The 18,118-nt window shown below is 47.9% G+C and overlaps 1 protein-coding gene across 1 annotated transcript in view; it reads right to left on the bottom strand.

Annotated features, from left to right (window-relative positions):
* Nucleotides 1-17,889, bottom strand: part of LOC125438128 (1-phosphatidylinositol 4,5-bisphosphate phosphodiesterase beta-4-like) — a 257,416-nt gene extending 239,527 nt beyond the window's left edge. The window contains 1 exon segment of the mRNA XM_048506335.1: nt 17,692-17,889. The gene's annotated coding sequence lies outside the window, so the exon portion shown is untranslated.
* Nucleotides 17,890-18,118: the final 229 nt, after the last annotated feature.

The raw sequence follows: 18,118 nt of genomic DNA, 5'->3' as shown, positions 1-18,118 counted from the left end.
AAAACAGACCTCCTATTCATTTCCTTGATGGCTCTGAACAAGGGGAGGAATCAGCTATAATATTGGATGGTACATCTTTCAGGCCTACAAGGCTAGCAGAATTCCTATACCTCATTCCGTAGCAGTGTTTTCACCTGTTCTTGCTAATGTTCTATGTTTATTAGATTCCTTCCTGTCTTCCTTCTTAGCTCAAACAGGATTTAAACTGAGCTCAGGAGCTTCCCTCCTGGGAAACAGGAGGTGGCAACTTAGTCCTGCCTCCCTGAACAGACGTTGGGAATCACCCAAGGTCAATTTTATGGACCCCATCCCCCACTGTTTCCAATGGGAGCTTAGGAGATGGGGACTATCCCTTTGAGGGTCCATAAAATTGCACCCCCTGAACCAAACTTCACCAAACCTAGGTGGTATCATCAGGAGAATCTCCTAAAGATACCCTGCAATTGTGGTGCTACTAGCTTAAGAAAATAAGCACCTGACAGGCACCCCAAGAAATTTCCCCAGATTCTCCCTTTGAACTGACCTGGCTCCATTGCAGCCAATGGGACATTTTTGGCTGTGTGTAAGCAGGGTGCACATTTTTCAAGGTAGAGGCACAAAACTTTCAGGAACCCCAAAATTCCACTTAAGAGACATTTTGTGATATCTGTATTTCCCAGTGATGAAGGGAGGGGAAACTGCACCCGAGCCATGAACTGCCCGCACACCCTATCCCATCCCATCCCCACTCCACCCCACCTCGCCCCCAAAATGCCCCCGAAACACCCCACCTCGTCCCCAACACATGACTGCAATGGCAGCGCCCAGGGCAAGCCGCCCCAGATATCCCCATTGCAGCTCCACCTCTGGTATTTCCCCTCAGCAATAAACTCCTCTTTAGGGGCTTTCCCCACTACAGAAGGGAGCTAAGGTCGACTCGGTTCCCTTCAGTGGAGGGCGATTCCAGGCTGTCCCCACAGCAACTGAGTCGGCCCCCTGGAACCAAGCTAAGTGGGCGGGATCATCTTGGTGCCTGTTTCGCTCCTCGATCGTGATTGGCGCTTGTGTTACGGAGGGAAACGGGAGCGTTCTCTTTTTTTTACAGTTTTCGTACGTCACAGCTACGTAGCACTAACGCACCAAACTGCTTCAGTCAGAGCTACGAAGCACTGGTAGCAGACGTATGATCGTAGCTTCGAAACGTCAGAGGAAGTTATTTTTTTAAAAGGCACGCTTTCTGCCTGCCACGACTCTCCCGTCTGTGCATGCCACAAAAGCGGCTCGTGATTGGTTGAATGGATGAGGTGTCGTCTCGATGCTTCCCCACTTCGAAGCTTCGAATCGGTATTGACCTTGTTCCGGCAGAAAAGTGTAGTTCATAACTGAGACAAAACAATGTTGAGCTGGGTGGCAGTGGGGATTCACTGAGGCGAACCTAGGTAAAAACCAGTTCAACTCTGTCAGTTGGGAAAGCCCCATTTGATAGAAAAACCTTTGGAGAGTTCTGTTCTGATCCAGTGGAGTGTAAGTAGAGAGGCAGGGCAGCACACACCAAACCATTTTTAACAACTAAACTATCGTCTGCCAGACCTTATGGCAGAAAACAGCAAAGCTGTTTAAAACGCTGTGTTCCCAGGGATTTTTAAGCCATGGAGACTTAGCTTTCAGAGTTAAGTCTGAACAATGGAAAACCCGAAATGTGTATCACCAGTGATTTGGGTTTTCTGGGGAGCCACCTCTGAACCCCTCTTGCCTTGAAAACCCTACGGGGTGGCCAAGAGTCAGTTGTGGCTTGACAGCACTTCAATACAATACGATAAACCTTTATTGGCATAACATGTTGACAGAGAGAAATTTTTCTCTCTTTCTCACAATACTAGAACCAGGGGGCATACATTGAAAATGCTGGGGGGAAGAATTAGGACTAATAAAAGGAAACATTTTTTCATGCAACGCATGATTGGTGTTTGGAATATGCTGCCACAGGAGGTGGTGATGGCCACTAACCTGGATAGCTTTAAAAAGGGCTTGGACAGATTTATGGAGGAGAAGTCAATCTATGGCTACCAATCTTGATCCTCCTTGATCTCAGATTGCAAATGCCTTAGCAGACCAGGTGCTCAGGAGCAGGAGCAGCAGCAGCAGCAGCAGCAGCAGGCCATTGCTTTCACCTCCTGCACGTGAGCTCCCAAAGGCATGTGAGCTCCCAAAGGTGGGCCACTGCGAGTAGCAGAGTGCTGGACTATGGTCTGATCCAGCAGGCTTGTTCTTATGTTCTTATGTATAACTATTCATAGACAGCAGTATAACTTCCTTTAAATTCGGTATTCGTGTTTATTCGCACCTCAACATGTTATTCCAGTAAAGGTTTATTGTATTGTATTGTACTGAAGTGGGACTTGACAGCACTTTCCATAACTTATTATTTGAATAATTGTTGCTGATACTGATGCTGTGACCTTTAATAGGCACAATCCAAGTACACAAAATGAGTATAACATATGCAATGAACCACAAAATAATCTCTATAAATAACATCCAGTCATGATATTCCATATAATAAAAGAAAATGCTCATACAAATATTGAAATACAACATAGATAGCCCCTGGCCCCTCAATGATGCGGCTGGCCTCCACCCGGGCCAGAGCCTTTACAGCTCTGGCCCCGGCCTGGTGGAACGCTCTTCCGCCAGCTGTCCAGGCCCTGCGGGATCTTTATGAGTTCCGCAGGGCCTGTAAGACTGAGCTGTTCCGCCAGGCCTTTGGGGAGACTAGCCGCTGATGGGCCCTCCTTCTTTATAATATCAAGTGGATCCTACCGCCCATTCCCTCTGGTTTTTAAGGGAATTGATAGTAGGTGCCATCTTTTATGTTGATCTTAATAATGCTGCATTTTAATCAGTTGGGGTTTATTTTATTAGAGCCTATATTAATTTATATTTAACGGATTTTAGTCTGACATATGTGCTCTATTCTATATGTTGTTCACCGCCCTGAGCCCTCCGGGGGAGGGTGGCATATAAACCTAACCAACAAATAAATAAATAAATAAATAAATAAATAGAATAACTTAGACCAATTAAAAAAGCACATAACCAATTAATTAATACATTAGACTGGACTGTAGATAAAAACCCTTATTTATCTAAAGCAGGGGTCGGCAACCTTTACCACCCAAAGAGCCATTGGGACCCATTTTCCACGGCCCTGAAGATCTACCAAGCCGGTGAGGCGGCTCCGCACAGAGCCGCCTCCGGTTCGGCCCCTTCACTCACCTTTCCTTCCAGCGCTGGGAGGCAGAGGCGCCGGGCAGGGAAACCCCCTCTGCCCGATGGAGCAGGCAGCTGCCTGCTGCATCGGGCAGAGGGGGGATAGCAGCTGCGGGAATGACAGAGGGGGGATCGTGGCTGCTCTGGAGGGACACACCCATGCTATCCTCCGACCTCCAGGCCACGCGGAGCTGCAGTATAAGGCTGAAAGAGCCACATGCGGCTCTGGAGCCACAAGTTGCAGACCCCTGATCTAAAGTTAACAGTGTTAATAAAAATGTAGATACTAAAATAGTGATCTCCTTATTAGAGTCTGACAACAGAATTTTCTGAGCATTATTAAAGGAACATTTTCTCTGTAATAAAGATGAAAGAAATATATTCCGGGACTCAGCAAATAAATGGCATTCTAGAATAATGTGAGTTAACAAATCAGGAGTCCCACCTGGATATAGTCTCTCAGAACAATTGTTAAGAACATAAGAACATAAGAAATAGCCTGCTGGATCAGACCGGAGTCCATCTAGTCCAGCATTCTGCTACTCGCAATGGCTCACCAGGTGCCTTTGGGAGCTCACATGCAGGATGTGAAAGCAATGGCCTTCTGCTGCTGCTGCTCCTGAGCACCTGGTCTGCTAAGGCATTTGCAATCTGAGATCAAGGAGGATCAAGATTGGTAGCCATAGATTGACTTCTCCTCCATAAATCTGTCCAAGCCCTTTTTAAAGCTATCCAGGTTAGTGGCCATAACCACCTCCTGTGGCAGCATATTCCAAACACCAATCACACGTTGCGTGAAGAAGTGTTTCCTTTTATTAGTCCTAATTCTTCCCCCCAGCATTTTCAGTGAATGCCCCCTGGTTCTAGTATTGTGAGAAAGAGAGAAAAATTTCTCTCGGTCAACATTTTCTACCCCATGCATAATTTTATAGACTTCAATCATATCAGACGTCGCCTCTCCAAACTAAAGAGTCCCAAACGCTGCAGCCTCTCCTCATAAGGAAGGTGCTCCAATCCTTCAATCATCCTCGTTGCCCTTCTCTGCACTTTTTCTATCTCTTCGATGTCCTTTGGGATGTGGCGACCAGAACTGAACACAGTACTCCAAGTGCGGTCGCACCACGGCTTTATATAAGGGCATGACAATCCTTGCAGTTTTATTATCAACTCCTTTCCTAATTATCCCCAGCATAGAGTTTGCCTTTTTCACAGCTGCCATGCATTGAGTTGACATTCCCATGGAACTATCAACTAAGACGCCCAAATCCCTTTCCTGGTCTGTGACTGATAGCACTGACCCCTGTAGCGTGTATGTGAAGTTTGGATTTTTTGCCCCTATGTGCATCACTTTGCATTTTGCTACGTTGAACTGCATTTGCCATTTCTTAGCCCACTCACCTAATTTATCAAGGTCCGCTTGGAGCTCTTCGCAATCCTTTGTGGTTTTCACCACCCTACAGTTCTCCAGATTAAATATAACCACCCTCAGATATAATAACAACTTTTAGCACTTTAACAAACACAGATGTAAAACTTTTTACCACTTGACAAAAAAGGACAATTAAGAAAACCAGAAATCTGGTACAAGATACTACTGATTTTCTCTGGAAGGAGTTGTGCTTGTCTCACTAAAATTAAAGTTAAAGTCCTGAGGGGAGAGAGAGAGAGAGAGAGAGAGAGAGAGAGAGAGAGAGAGAGAGAGAGAGAGAGTGTGTGTGTGTGTGTGTGTGTGTGTGTGTGTGTGTGTGTGTGTGTGTGTGTGTGTGTGTGTGTGTGTGTGTGTGTGTGTGTGTGTTTTGCTTTGCATCTTTGATGGGGTTCAGATGACCTGACCGACAGTCAAAAATCTGGGGGGTCACACTGGACCCAGCATTATTTCTGATTAAGAGGGTTATTTCCACAACAACAACAACCCCCCCTCCCCGATTTCTGCCATCTTCATCTAGCTTGGAAGAGGCATCCTTCCTTGACACAGCTGATCAGATCACAAGGTTCCTCATCCCCTTGAGACCAGACTACTGTACCACACTCCACATGGGATTACTCCCCAAAGGCAATCTAGAAACAGCTGTTACCACTGAACATTACTGCTTGATTCTTATCAGGAACCAGGCAGAATATGCTCTGTGGTAGTTCCACTGATTAATAGTTCCCGCATTCAATTCGAGGGACTGTCTTAGGGAGCTGGCGATGTTTAGCAGCGAAGGTTAAGGGGGGACATGATAACTCTGTTTAAATATTTGAAGGGCTGTCACGTCGAAGAGGGAGCAAGCTTGTTTTCTGCTGCTCCAGAGACTAGGACAGGGAGTAATGGATTCAAGGTGCAGGAAAAGAGATTCCCACCTAAACATTAGGAAGAACTTCCTGACTGTCAGGGCTGTTCAACAGTGGAATTCGCCACCTTGGAGAGGGGTGGAGTCTCCTTCTTTGGAGGTTTTTAAACAGAGGCTGGATGAGCATATGTCAGGAGTGCTTTGATTGTGTGTTCGTGCATGGCAGGGGGTTGGACTTGATGGCCCTTGGCGCCTCTTCCAACTCAACCACCTACAAAGCCTTTCATGGGCAACAGCTAGCCAAACCGCCTCTCCCACTATGCCCCACCGTGACAGTTGAAGCCTATAAGCAAAGTCTGCTAAAGGTGCCCCCATCCGTGCTGCACTATTTGCTGTGGAGTAGCCGGCCTGAGATGTCAGCAAGGCCTCTATACTTTGATCCTTCTGCAGAATGTGAAAAGCAGCGCTGTTGGGGGGAACGTTTTTACAAAGGAATGGGTCTGAAGTAAAATTGGAATTGTTCAGGAATTGTTACGCTTTAGCAAAAAAATAAGCACTGCAAATCAAGGCATGGCTTACTGGAGGCATTTCCTGTTTCTGAAGCATCGTTTGATAACGTTGGTAATCAGTTCTTGCATTTCTGGCGTTCTCTCCCGCTGTTTGCTACCTTTGTAATTCAATCTTATTATACTGTTTATTATAGATCAAATACCATTCCCATTGCCCCGCTGAGTTTCGCAATCTACCGTGAGTCTCAGGAACAAAGGCAGAGTATAACTAAAGAAAACGAATAAGTAATGAAAAGTTATCAGTCATCAGCTACTCTGAGTATCTCAGCCTAGCTCGGGGGTCAGCAACCTGAGGGTCTTCTGTTTTGCTCGTGAAGGTAACCAAAAATGTAAACATTTTTCTTTCATGTAGTTCTGTAATTTTATAAATAAACAAAACATGTCATAATTGTCATGGAAATGTATCGTTAAGGTCCCAAATAAAACATGATTGAACATATTAATGAATGTTCAATTAGACCTATTAGAAATGTTGATGGGCTAATTTAGACAGTGGGCTGTGTTACCTTCTTTATAAGGTTCAAATATGTTTTGTGACTCCAGACAGGGGTTGTTGTTTTTGTCTTTTGGGAGGGGAGGCAAAAATGGTTCTTTCAATAGTCAAGGTTGCTGACCTCTGGCCTAGCCAAAGCTTAGACACTAAGCAGGGACACCATAATTGGAGGAGGAGGAGGAGGAGTTTGGATTTATACCCCACCTTTCTCTCCTGTAGGGAGACTGACGGTGGCTTACAAGCGCCTTTCCCTTCCTCTCCCCACAACAGACACCTTGTGAGGTAGGCAGGACTGAGAGTGTTCAGAGAGAACTGTGACAAGCCCAAGGTCACCCAGCAGGAATGTAGCAGTGCGGAAACACATCTGGTTCACCAGATAAGGCTCAGCCACTTAGGTGGAGGAGTGGGGAATCAATCCCGGTTCTCCAGATTAGAATCCACCTGCACTTAACCACTACTCCACACTGGCTCTCACTGTACTTGGAAGGGAGATCACCGAGAAAGACCTGGGTTGCTATGCAGAGGCAAGCAATGGCAAACCACCTCTGAACATCTCCTGCCTGGATAACTTCATGAAGGGTTGGTTGCAACTCAATAGCGTGTTCTTCTTTTACAAGCCACGGCTGATTTATCTCATTAACTCTAAGGGGTCTTCAGTATGACTGACTTCTCTAGTGTGGGCTGGTAGACAGCCCACAATATGACTCTGCAGCAAGATATCTTCCACATCTGTGGTTAGATCTCCAGGGCCAAGCGTTTCTCAAAAGGGCAAAAATAAATTCATACTTCTGTGAAAGCCTGCGTATGCTACATTTTGTGTTAATCCAGACAGCTTTCTGCATCGGGCTGTTCACAGGAGCACAGTAATAAGGCAGGTCCCGTTCCAAACTGCGGTTTGGAGGATCAGAAACATACATCCACTGCATAACCCCACCAAACACATCACTTCTTTCTCTTTCTATCTCGTTAGCTTAAGGTGACCAGATGGTCACCTTTGGGATCCGGGACGGGGGAAGCGGCCGCACGCGCAGCTGCAGAAGCGCACGGCCTTCTAGGGCTTGCCTTTTGCCGCCCTGTGACAGGGCGGGAAACGGCAAGCCCCAGAAGCCCGTGCGCTCCTGCGGCCGGGCGCACGGGAGGCTGCCACACTGCCTTGCGCCCCAGAAGGCAGTGCAGCAGCCTCCCAAAAAATCGGGACAATTTGCAGAACCCACGGGATGCGGGACAAATTGTTTAAAGGCGTGACGGTCCCGCCAAAAGCGGGACGGCTGGTCAGCCTACGTTAGCTGCAACATACCAATTGGTAAATGCATACTGTTCACAGAAAAACAAAAATCCATGCTCGGGCATTGGTTTTCTGATTCGGGAATATCTCCCTGTGGCATTTCTCTAGGCTAGGAATGTCATCTTCCAGGTCTCCTAGAAGGCTAAATACACCATAGACTGCCAAAACTCCATTTCCAGCCACCTTCTACACATGAAGCCTGCTGGCTGACTTTGGGCAAGTCAAAGTTCTCTCCAAACTCTTGCAGCCCCACCTACCTCACGAAGTGCCTGTTGTGGGGAGAGGAAGGGAAAGGAGCTTGTGGGCCGCTTTAAGAGGAAAAACCCAAACAGCAACAATAACAAAACCACCAACTACTTTAGGCTCTATTTGACTCCCCACATCCGATTAGAAAAGCATGCGTTTTGCCTGGGCAAGAGTTTAAAAAAAAAATATATCGGGGAAAAGTCTGCATTCCATGCCTACAAAATTTACCCATTGTCAGAATTCAGCCCATGGAAACATAACTTACTTCAACTAATCACTGCAAATGCTGGAGGTTATCAACAAAACTAATAGGGAGGCAGGGCTGATAACTTACGTCTCTCATGCCTAGCGCCAGTTTATATATTCTGTGATATACGTTCAGGAGCGCAGGTGGGGAGAAGGTGGGGGATAATGTATGTCTGCGAATAATCAAACGAATCAAAGAAGCTGCGCTGTTTGACAGTTCCTTTCCCAATCAGAATCATGCAAATAAGCAGGAAGGCATGCAAATAAGCCAAATTTGCAACTTTTATGCAGCTAGTAGATGTGCTTTTTGTGGTTGTGAAAGAACAGACATACCAATCAAGTGGACAGATTGCACCTCCCTCAGTTCTTCAATTTTCATTTGCAGCAGGGACCACTGGCGTAATGCCCATTGAGCAAGGTGGGCAGCTGCCCAGGGCATCACCTTGTGGGGGGCATCAAAATGCTGGGTTCGTTTTTGGGGATTTTAGTGGTTTCCCATCTTTGGCCTGCAGGGGGCGCAGTTTTTAGGCTAGCGGCACCACAATTTCAGCGTATCATCAGGAGACTGTCCTTATGCTACCTCCCAAGTTTGGTGAGGTTTGGTTCAGGGAGTCCAAAGTTATGGACTCCCAAAGGGGGTGCCCCTATCCCCCATTGTTTCCAATGGGAGCTAATAGGAGATGGGGGCTACAGTTTTGAGGGTCCATAACTTTGGCCCCCCTGACCCAAACTGCACCAAACCTGGGGGGTATCATTAGGGCAGTCTCCTGATGAGACCCTGAAAGTTTTGAGACTGTGCCTTCAGAAATGTGCCCCCCACAGCCTGCAACCCCCACTGACAGAAATGCAGAAAACTCAATGCAGAACAAAGATTCTTGGGCAAATTTCTAGGATTTTCCTGCAGGGGGTGCATTTTTGGATGTATTGGCACCAAAATTTCAGGGTATCATCTGGAGATGATGGCACCCCCCAAGCTTGGTGCAGTTTGGTTTGGGGGGCCAAAGTTATGGACCCTCAAAGGTGTAGCCCCCATCTCCTATTAGCTCCCATTGGAAACAATGGGGGATGGGGCACCCCTTTGGGAGTCCATAACTTTGGACTCCTTGAACCAAACTTGGGGAGTAGCATAAGGACAGTCTCCTGATGATATGCTGAAATTTTGGTGCTGATATGTCTAAAAATGCACCCCCTGCAGGCACCAATGTCCTGGTGCAAAAAAAATTTTGGTCATGGTGGAGTGGCCGCCCATGGGGGGGGGGGGGCATCCAACTCAGGTTTTGCCCAGGGCTACAGTTTTCCCAGGGCTGCCTCGTTACGCCCCTGGCAGGGACCATGCAGCCAATGGTTCCTAGGGACCCACCGTTAGGACATTTGGGTAAAGAGACAATCAATTCTAGCTAGCACTGTGGCTGACGTAGCCAGGCTCAAAGCCAACCACCCAATCCACAGTTGTGCATCTCATTTAGGCAAAACAAAAGTACCTAACACAAACACACAATTCTCAAGTTGCAGTCCCAAAGAAAGCTAGTCAACAAACATGGAGGATAAAGAGAATTCCTGAAGATAGCCTTGTTGGTCCGTAGTAGAACCGTTAGATTCAAGTCAAGAAGCACCTTAGAGACTCATAAGTGTTTCAGGGTGTGAACTCCCAAGGGTCAAAGGTCCCGCTATCAGATACCACATAGCACAGATTCGAACAATTATACTGTTCAAATAAAATAACAAACCGCAACGCTCATTTGCAGTGGAGAAAGCTTTGCTGCTACCTGTTCTGGGAAGTATCTGAAGAATAAGGTCATTCATAACAAAAAGGAGGTTGTTCCAGCAGAGAGAACACAAGGTAAAATCCTGGTCGCTATATTGCAAAATAGTGCAATCCTCACAAGTCTTTTTTGCTCTCAAATCAGGGCCAAAGTACAACTGATAAATCTCATTTTAATACACTTGATGTCCAGTTATGCTACTGGGGATTTCCACAGTGAGTTTCTAGGATGCCGACTCCAAGTCTGAATTCATTTATTTGGTGTCATTTTTAATCCACCTTTCTCCTCTGACAGACTGAGGAACATTCACAAAAAAACCCCCAAACAAAACAGAAGCAAATTAAAACAGCATCAACAGGCCAGGAATTTATCAAGAATGAGTTATTCCCCCAGACCTCAGCCACTTGCAGAAAAAGTCCTGAAAGAGTCAGCCTTCATCCATATCCAAAAATGCATTCTCAGTATGCTCAGGGAGGCCTTCCCACAAAGGGGAAGCAAACAGGAGCAGGATGAGGCTAAACCCAAGAGGAAGTGGTGAGAAGACTCTCGTTCCCCTCACACTGGCCTACTGGCAGAGGCAGGTATGCGAGCCCCAGAACATGAAAGATTTCTAACAATAAGCACTGAAACTGGAAAATGGGTGTATTCCTCTGCCACAGAACAAAGCAGGCGGGGCCTTCTTTGCTCCATCTGGGTCCTACCCGTGTTTTTCCGAAAATAAGAGCAGCAGTGGCGTAGGAGGTTAAGAGCTCGTGCATCTAATCTGGAGGAACCAGGTTTGATTCCCCGCTCTGCCGCCTGAGCTGTGGAGGCTTATCTGGGGAATACAGATTAGCCTGTGCACTCCCACACACGCCAGCTGGGGGACCTTGGGCTAGTCACAGCTTCTCAGAGCTCTCTCAGCCCCACCTACCTCACAGGGTGTTTGTTGTGAGGGGGGAAGGGCAAGGAGATTGTAAGCCCCTTTGAGTCTCCTGCAGGAGAGAAAGGGGGGCTATAAATCCAAACTCTTCTTCTATATTAATTTTTGCACCAAAAGGTGCATTAAGGCTTATTTTCAGGGTAGGACTTATTTTAGGGGAAATACGGTACCCTCACAATTCATTCAGGTGGACTCTCGTCAGCCCCGTTTCTTCCCTGTCACGTGTGATGCAAGGAGCATCCTCATTGGCAGGGAGCACACTACTGGATCACACCATCCTAATTTGTAACTGCCGGTAGGGCTTATTTTTGGAGTAGGGCTTATATTTTAAGCCTGAAAATCCTGATAAATCATGATAGGGCTTATTTTCGCGGTAGGTCTTATTTTCGGGGAAATACGGTAGTACCTACCTAGCCCAGCTCCCCACCATCCATCTCAAAGTAAAAATACATTACAGTATAAATGCTCTTGTATCAAAAGTACCACGTTCAACAAAGCACAAAATAATGGTTTTGACAAAGGCAGTGTGTCAAAATGAACCATAATTCTCATATTCATTTCAGGACTATATTCTAATGCGGAAGCATGCAACGTTCTCAACCTCTCCCCCTCAAATGACCAAACTATCATCTTTATGCGAGACAGATGATAGTTTACGCGAGACCTCTGAAAAAGTTCTTCAATCCAGGCATATTTTTGTATGCAGTAGCCAATTACATGTAGCAACTGCTACGCTGGAACGCTTTTGCATTTTTCAATGCTTTCCCAGAAACCAAAAATGAATGGTCTCCTTTTGAGACAGAAAGCCCATAAGCCCATCTAGGGAATCTTTACTACACACACATCTTGGCATATTCTAGAAACCAGAGAATGCAAAAAGCATTCTAAATCAGCATTTGCTTAAGAAGTTTATTTTTATTTATTTATTCGATTTATAAACCGCCCTCCCCCGAAGGGCTCATACTGGCACCAATCGCCCCACAGTTTGGAAAGAGAAGCCCACCGTGGCTGTACGTACAGAGGGCAGAGGGGAACCCCCTTTTAGAGAATGGGGAATTTCAGATATCCCAAAGGGCTCCCAAGTTAGTACCCTGGACAGTACTGAGCCTTCTGTCAGGGACTCCTCTGCTCCCAGAGGAATTGACAAAAAGCCCACTGGCGGCGGCGGCGGAGGAGGAGGAGGAGGAGGAGGAGGCGGAGGAAGAGGCGGAGGAAGAAGAAGAAGAGGAGGAGGAGGAGGAGGAGGAGGAGGAGTTTGGGTTTATATCCCCCCTTTCTCTCCTGCAGGAGACTCAAAGGGGCTGACAATCTCCTTGCCCTTCCCCCCTCACAACAAACACCCTGTGAGGTGGGTGGGGCTGAGAGAGCTCTGAAAAGCTGTGACTAGCCCAAGGTCACCCAGCTGGCGTGTGTGGGAGTGTACAGGCTAATCTGAATTCCTCAGATAAGCCTCCACAACTCAAGTGGCAGAGCTGGGAATCAAACCCGGTTCCTCCAGATCAGAGTGCACCTGCTCTTAGCCACTACTCTTAGCCACTACGCCACTGCTGCTCCTATATTACTGAAAATATACCACTTTACATTTTGGGGAAAGTGTTACCACAGCTCAAATCTCAGGTTGCTGCAAGCGTTTTATCAGAAAACGGCAGTACACACACCCTGTGCAATATTTTAGCACATCAGCTATAAGTCTGCACATGGCTCACATTTGGATTGATTAAACTTAGGGTGTCAAACTCGCGGCCCTCCAGATGTTCATGAACTACAATTCCCATCAGTTTCTCCCAACCTGAGCATTGGCTATACTAAAGCATCTCCAAGAGAGCCAGCGTGGTGTAGTGGTTAAGAGCAGGTGCACTCTAATCTGGAGAACTGGGTTTGATTCCTCACTCTGCCACTTGAGCTGTGGAGGCTTATCTGGTGAACCAGATTAGCCTGTGTACTCCAACACATGGCAGCTGGGTGACCTTGGACTAGTCACAGTTCTTCGGAGCGCTCTCAGCCCCACCCACCTCACAGGATGTTTGCTGTGAGGGGGGAAGGGAAAGTCCCTTTGAGTCTCTGAATGTATCCAATGTAGTCTTCACCGTATCACTATAGTGGAGTTTTACGGACTATTGGATTTTGGATACTGTGAAGTCTACATTGGATACATTCAGAACTGTATGACTTGGAATTGGATTCCTTAATATATTGAAATGTAGTTCTGTCTCTTTGATGAAATCAAATATGCTTTACGAAATGTGTTTAGGTTTACGTTAGTGACCAAAATAAAACATTGAGCCTGATTTGTGACGTGTTTATTGTGATACATGTATTTAGTCGTTGTATTTCCTATGTTTAAATATCTTCAGAGGTATGCCGCAGTTAGATGGCACAGTCTGTGCTGAAGTATATGCTTTGCTCCCCTCCAAATCCACCTCCCCTCCCTGTGAGGTGGACAAAATATATACCCAGCACACAATCCCTCCATCGTGTGCCGTCTTACCATGACGTGCCTCTGAAGACGTCAGCCACAGATGCGGGCAAAGCGTTAGGAACAAAAACTACCAGGCCACGGCCACACAACCTGGAAAACTTACAACGTCGAATTCTAAGCTGCTTTTCCCAAATCATGCAAAACATCATACACATTTTTTTTTTAAAAAAAGATTTAGAAAAATTGACCAGAAAATGTAAAAAACAAGAACACAATTGATTGAGGGGGGGGGGGGTTGGGGGAGGTTGAGGGGGGGGACAACAGCATGCAGGAATAATGATAAAACCCAGTTTTGAAGTGAACAAAGTCTCTTCTCGTCCACACACACACACAGTGCAAGGGAATAAAGACAGCATCTGTAGAACTGCTCCAAGTCACAGCTAGCCTGAACTACCCTGTTTTCCGAATATAAGACATCCCCTAAAAATAAGACATAGTAGAGGTTTTGCTGAAGTGTGAAATATAAGGCATCCCCCGAAAGTAAGACATAGCAAAGTTTTTGTTTGGAAGCATGCCTGACGAACAGAACACAGAAAAATAAGACATCCCCTGAAAATAAGACATAGCGCATCTTTGGGAGCAAAAATTAATATAAGACACTGTCTTATATTCGGGGAAACACGGTACTTCCAGGAGTGGTGCTGGACAGTTGCAATCACATCTAAGGCACAGAGATGGATAGATGGACATCTAGAAGAACGTCCATAACAATTGTTTGTATATTTCGAAAGACATTTATATGCCACTTTTCTTCAATACCTGGGGAGGGGCTCGGTTGGCTTCCATGGCAGGAGTTTATTGTACACCGCCCAGAGCTCTTTGGGGGTTGGGTGGTCTATTAATTCTAATTAATTCTTATAAACAAATAAACAAACAAAACCCTGGCCACGGAAAGCCACAGACAGAAGTCAGCTTCCTAGCATTAATCCCAGACTTGGAGAAGTGCAAGAAACAAATGGCCATTTTTGACACAAACCGGAAAGTTTGTTTCCTGCTCCTCAAAGCATATGGCAAGAAACAGGAAAACTCAGTGACCTCCTCCCAAGACGAAGTTGCAAATACGTTCTACTTGGGGCCAGTAGAATTGCCGTGAGAGCTGGCTGCAACATCTAGAAGCACGTCCAAAACAATTGTTCATATGTTTCGAAAGACATTTATACGCCACTTTTCTTCAATACCTGGGGAGGGGCTCGGTTGGCCCAAGGTGAACTAGGTAGCTCCCACGGCAGGAGCAGGGTTTCCAACAGAGATCTTCCAAATCCTGATTGACACTAACCACTGCACGACACAGGTTCACAACCCAAAGCATTTCCACTTTTTCCAGGCCGTGTGGCCGTGGTCTGGTAGATCTTGTTCCTTAACATGAACAAGATCTACCAGACCACGACCACACAGCCTGGAAAACCCACCACAACCAATCAAGTATCCTTAATTCACATTAAACAAACAAAAAACCACTTTTCTCTCCCTCGCGGGAGGGCGCAAATGGATTTGACAAGCTCCCAGCAGTACTCCAACGCTAGGGTGCCAAAAAAATGCTTGGAACAATACAGACGAAGCAGAACCTACCGATAAATGTCACGTCTAGAGGACTGTGGAGTTACTTGCTAAAAAGGTAGAAAAGCAACGCGACGCAGTCACCCCGTCGATCCGGGACAGCGAACATTAACACCGAGCCATGAATAACCAGAACACATCCACCGTACGGAAAGAAGCGGGAAGGAAATCAGGTGGAGACATTTTTCCATTTTCAGACACCGGAGCTGACTGTTTGGATTACAGGTTCAATATTTCTGGATTATTTTTTTTTTAAAAGAACCTGCATTTAAGTTTTTTTTAAAAGCCCCCGCGCGTGGGAGTGCAGCTGTAAAGCAACGCACATTGTTATGCAAGCAGATACGAATCCCTGCCGAATGATCAAGGAATGCTTTAAATGTTTTGACAGTCACCGGCAGAGATCCATTTTTCAACAGGGGGGCTGATCCGCAGGCAGATACTAGGGCCATGATCCAGCCCAGAGCCAGGCGCGAGCAAATCCGCTCAGTCGTGGCCTAGGGGCCGACTAATTTTCTAGCACTGTGCTGCGTAGTTTTGAGATTGATGTTTGGTATTTTTTTTAAAAAAATGTAGTGCTGATCTATCCCTCCTGTTTTCACATGACAACTATCTATTCTCCCCTTTTTCAAGGAACTCAGGAAAGCACATGGGGTTCTCCCACATTTCATTCGTACAACAACCCTGTAAGGTAGGGCAAGGTCAACAAAGAGGGACTAGTGGTCCAAGGTCACCCAGCAAGATTCCATGGCAGAGTGGAGATTCAAACCAGATGCTAGTCCAGTGGTGGCAAACCTATGGCATTCCAGATGTTCATGGACTACAGCTGGTAGGGGCTGATGGGAATTGTAGTCCTTGAACATCTGGAGCTCCATAGGTTCGCCACCACTGTCCTAGTCTGACCCAATAACCGCTATGCCACATGAGCAACTGTTTATTTTATGTTATTATTGTTTTGATTTAATACCCTGGACTTGGAGCAGCTCACAATATAGTCATACAATACAACGCCATAAAATGCCATATAAAAATAATTAACCCTTAACAGGCTAGATTTCTATAAGGGAGCTCATGCAGTCAACACGCAAAAAGTTGTTCTAAAAATATGTATATGAGCACTTCCAAATAACTGGATGCAAAGCCAGCCTAATTCACCAACAGGTGACCCAAGCGACTTCACAACACACCATCAATATTGCTTTCCGACTGGGATGTTATTTCTTCTGCTGTTTCTGGGGAGGTTTAAGTTTAAGTTTTGGCCAAAATAACAACCCCGGTTGGCAAGCTGGGCCGTCAGAGCATGTTGCCAAAACAGCGAGGCTTCCGGTTTGCCAAATTTCACTGCGTTTGTTTTAATAGACCAATATGCTCAACTGGAAACGGGCCCATCCGTCAAACGCGTGTGCGGCACACAACTCTATCACAACCGGCAACATGTTTACATGGAAACAGGTCCTGCAGTTTTCGAAGGGCACTCGGTTCCTCTCCACACACACACACACACACCGTGTTCCAACCAATGCACCCGCTTCCACAAGAGCCACACCACAAACCCAGGGCCACCTTTCACCAACAACCTGTCCCAGACAAACGCAACGGTGAATTGCAACCGGAGCCCTGAAGAGCGTGGGCTCCAGCCTCCCAAGCGGGCAGCATCCGCAACAAGGAGGAATTGTGTCTTCCTTGGGTTCGTTGTGGGTGTGCGTGCTTCCCGGCCAGAGTTCACACCCAAAGCACAATCTCCCTGGCACTTCTGGAGGGGGCAGTGCCAGGGTCTTACTTGAGAGCAATGCAGTCCAGGTAAGTTCATGCAAACAGGCCAGTCGGGGGAAGAAAATTAACCGGTCGTTGTTGGAGAAGTTTTTCCTCCACCTTTTGCGAATTCCCCACGGCAGCCGCCTTTGCCACACAGTTCAAACCAGGCGCCGGGTTCCTTGAAGCGCTTTACTACATTTACTACTGACAGTTCGGGCTTCTTAAGCTGGCTGTTATTGGGAGGCTTTCAGACTTCTCTTTAGCAGCTCCCCCAAAATAAAAAAATATCATCCTTCACAGCCTAACCCTTGCCAGACTAGTGAGTGGAGGAAAGGGGTGGGGGTGGGGGGGGTGGACAGAGCCAAGAAGAGGGAGACGGGGGGGGGGTTCATCTGGAGCCCCAGGAGGGTTTGCTAACAGGTGTTTCCGGCTGCTTCCAAACCCACCTGCCCATCTCGGCTGAGGTCGAGGCGGCCAGAAAAGGTTCCGGATCGACCCCCCTTGTTGGGGAAAGCAGTCCTCCTGCTGGATCGCAGGGGGGTAACCCTCCAGATCCGGAGCGGGAATCGGCTCCAGATGAGACCCCCCTTCTCGCAACACAAAGACCACCACCCCACCCACCCCAAAAAGCGTCTCAGGCAAAGCCAACTTCAGGATCGCAGCCGGGCACCCCGCTCGGCACCATCCGGATGCAACCCGCCTCCCTCCCTCCCTCCCTCCGCCTTGGAGATGGCGCTTGGCAAAGGGGCTTGGCGCAATGCTGAGCGCCCCGGCCGGCCGCAGCCCCCCGCCCAGGGGACCCCCCCCCCGGACCCCCTCCGCGGGGAAGGAAGGAAGGAGGAGCGGCGGCCCCCTACCTGCGCCGGCCCTCCTGGAGACGCGGCCGCCCCGCAGCCCTCCGGCTCGCCCCAGACGCTCCGGCCGGCCCAGGCAGGCAGGCGGGCGGGGAAGGAGGGTTGCCTGGTTGGCGCTGCCTCCGCCCCTCCGCCGGCCGGCCGCGCCGATTGGCAGCCGCCCGGCTCGCCGCCCACAGGAGCCCCCCGGGGCCGGCGCCGCGGACGCGCTCCGAAGGGAGCGCGCCCGGCCGGCAGGTCTACCGCTCCCAGGCCCAGCCAGGGGCGAGACGGGAAGGGAGGCGCGGGCGGAGGGGGGCTCCTTTGTCCGCCGAGCCACGTCGCGAGAAGAGGAGGGCGCGCCGGAGCACGAGCAGCCCGGCGCTCCCCCCCCCCCCGCTCCAACCCGTGCGCGCGCCCGGCGGGGTCTCCGCTCGCCAGCCCCGACGGA

Source organism: Sphaerodactylus townsendi, linkage group LG01 (assembly GCF_021028975.2).
Source record: "Sphaerodactylus townsendi isolate TG3544 linkage group LG01, MPM_Stown_v2.3, whole genome shotgun sequence".
In the NCBI taxonomy this organism is placed as follows: domain Eukaryota; kingdom Metazoa; phylum Chordata; class Lepidosauria; order Squamata; family Sphaerodactylidae; genus Sphaerodactylus; species Sphaerodactylus townsendi.
The sequence above is the reverse complement of the archived record's forward strand: the minus strand, read 5'-3'. Positions and strand labels throughout refer to the sequence as shown.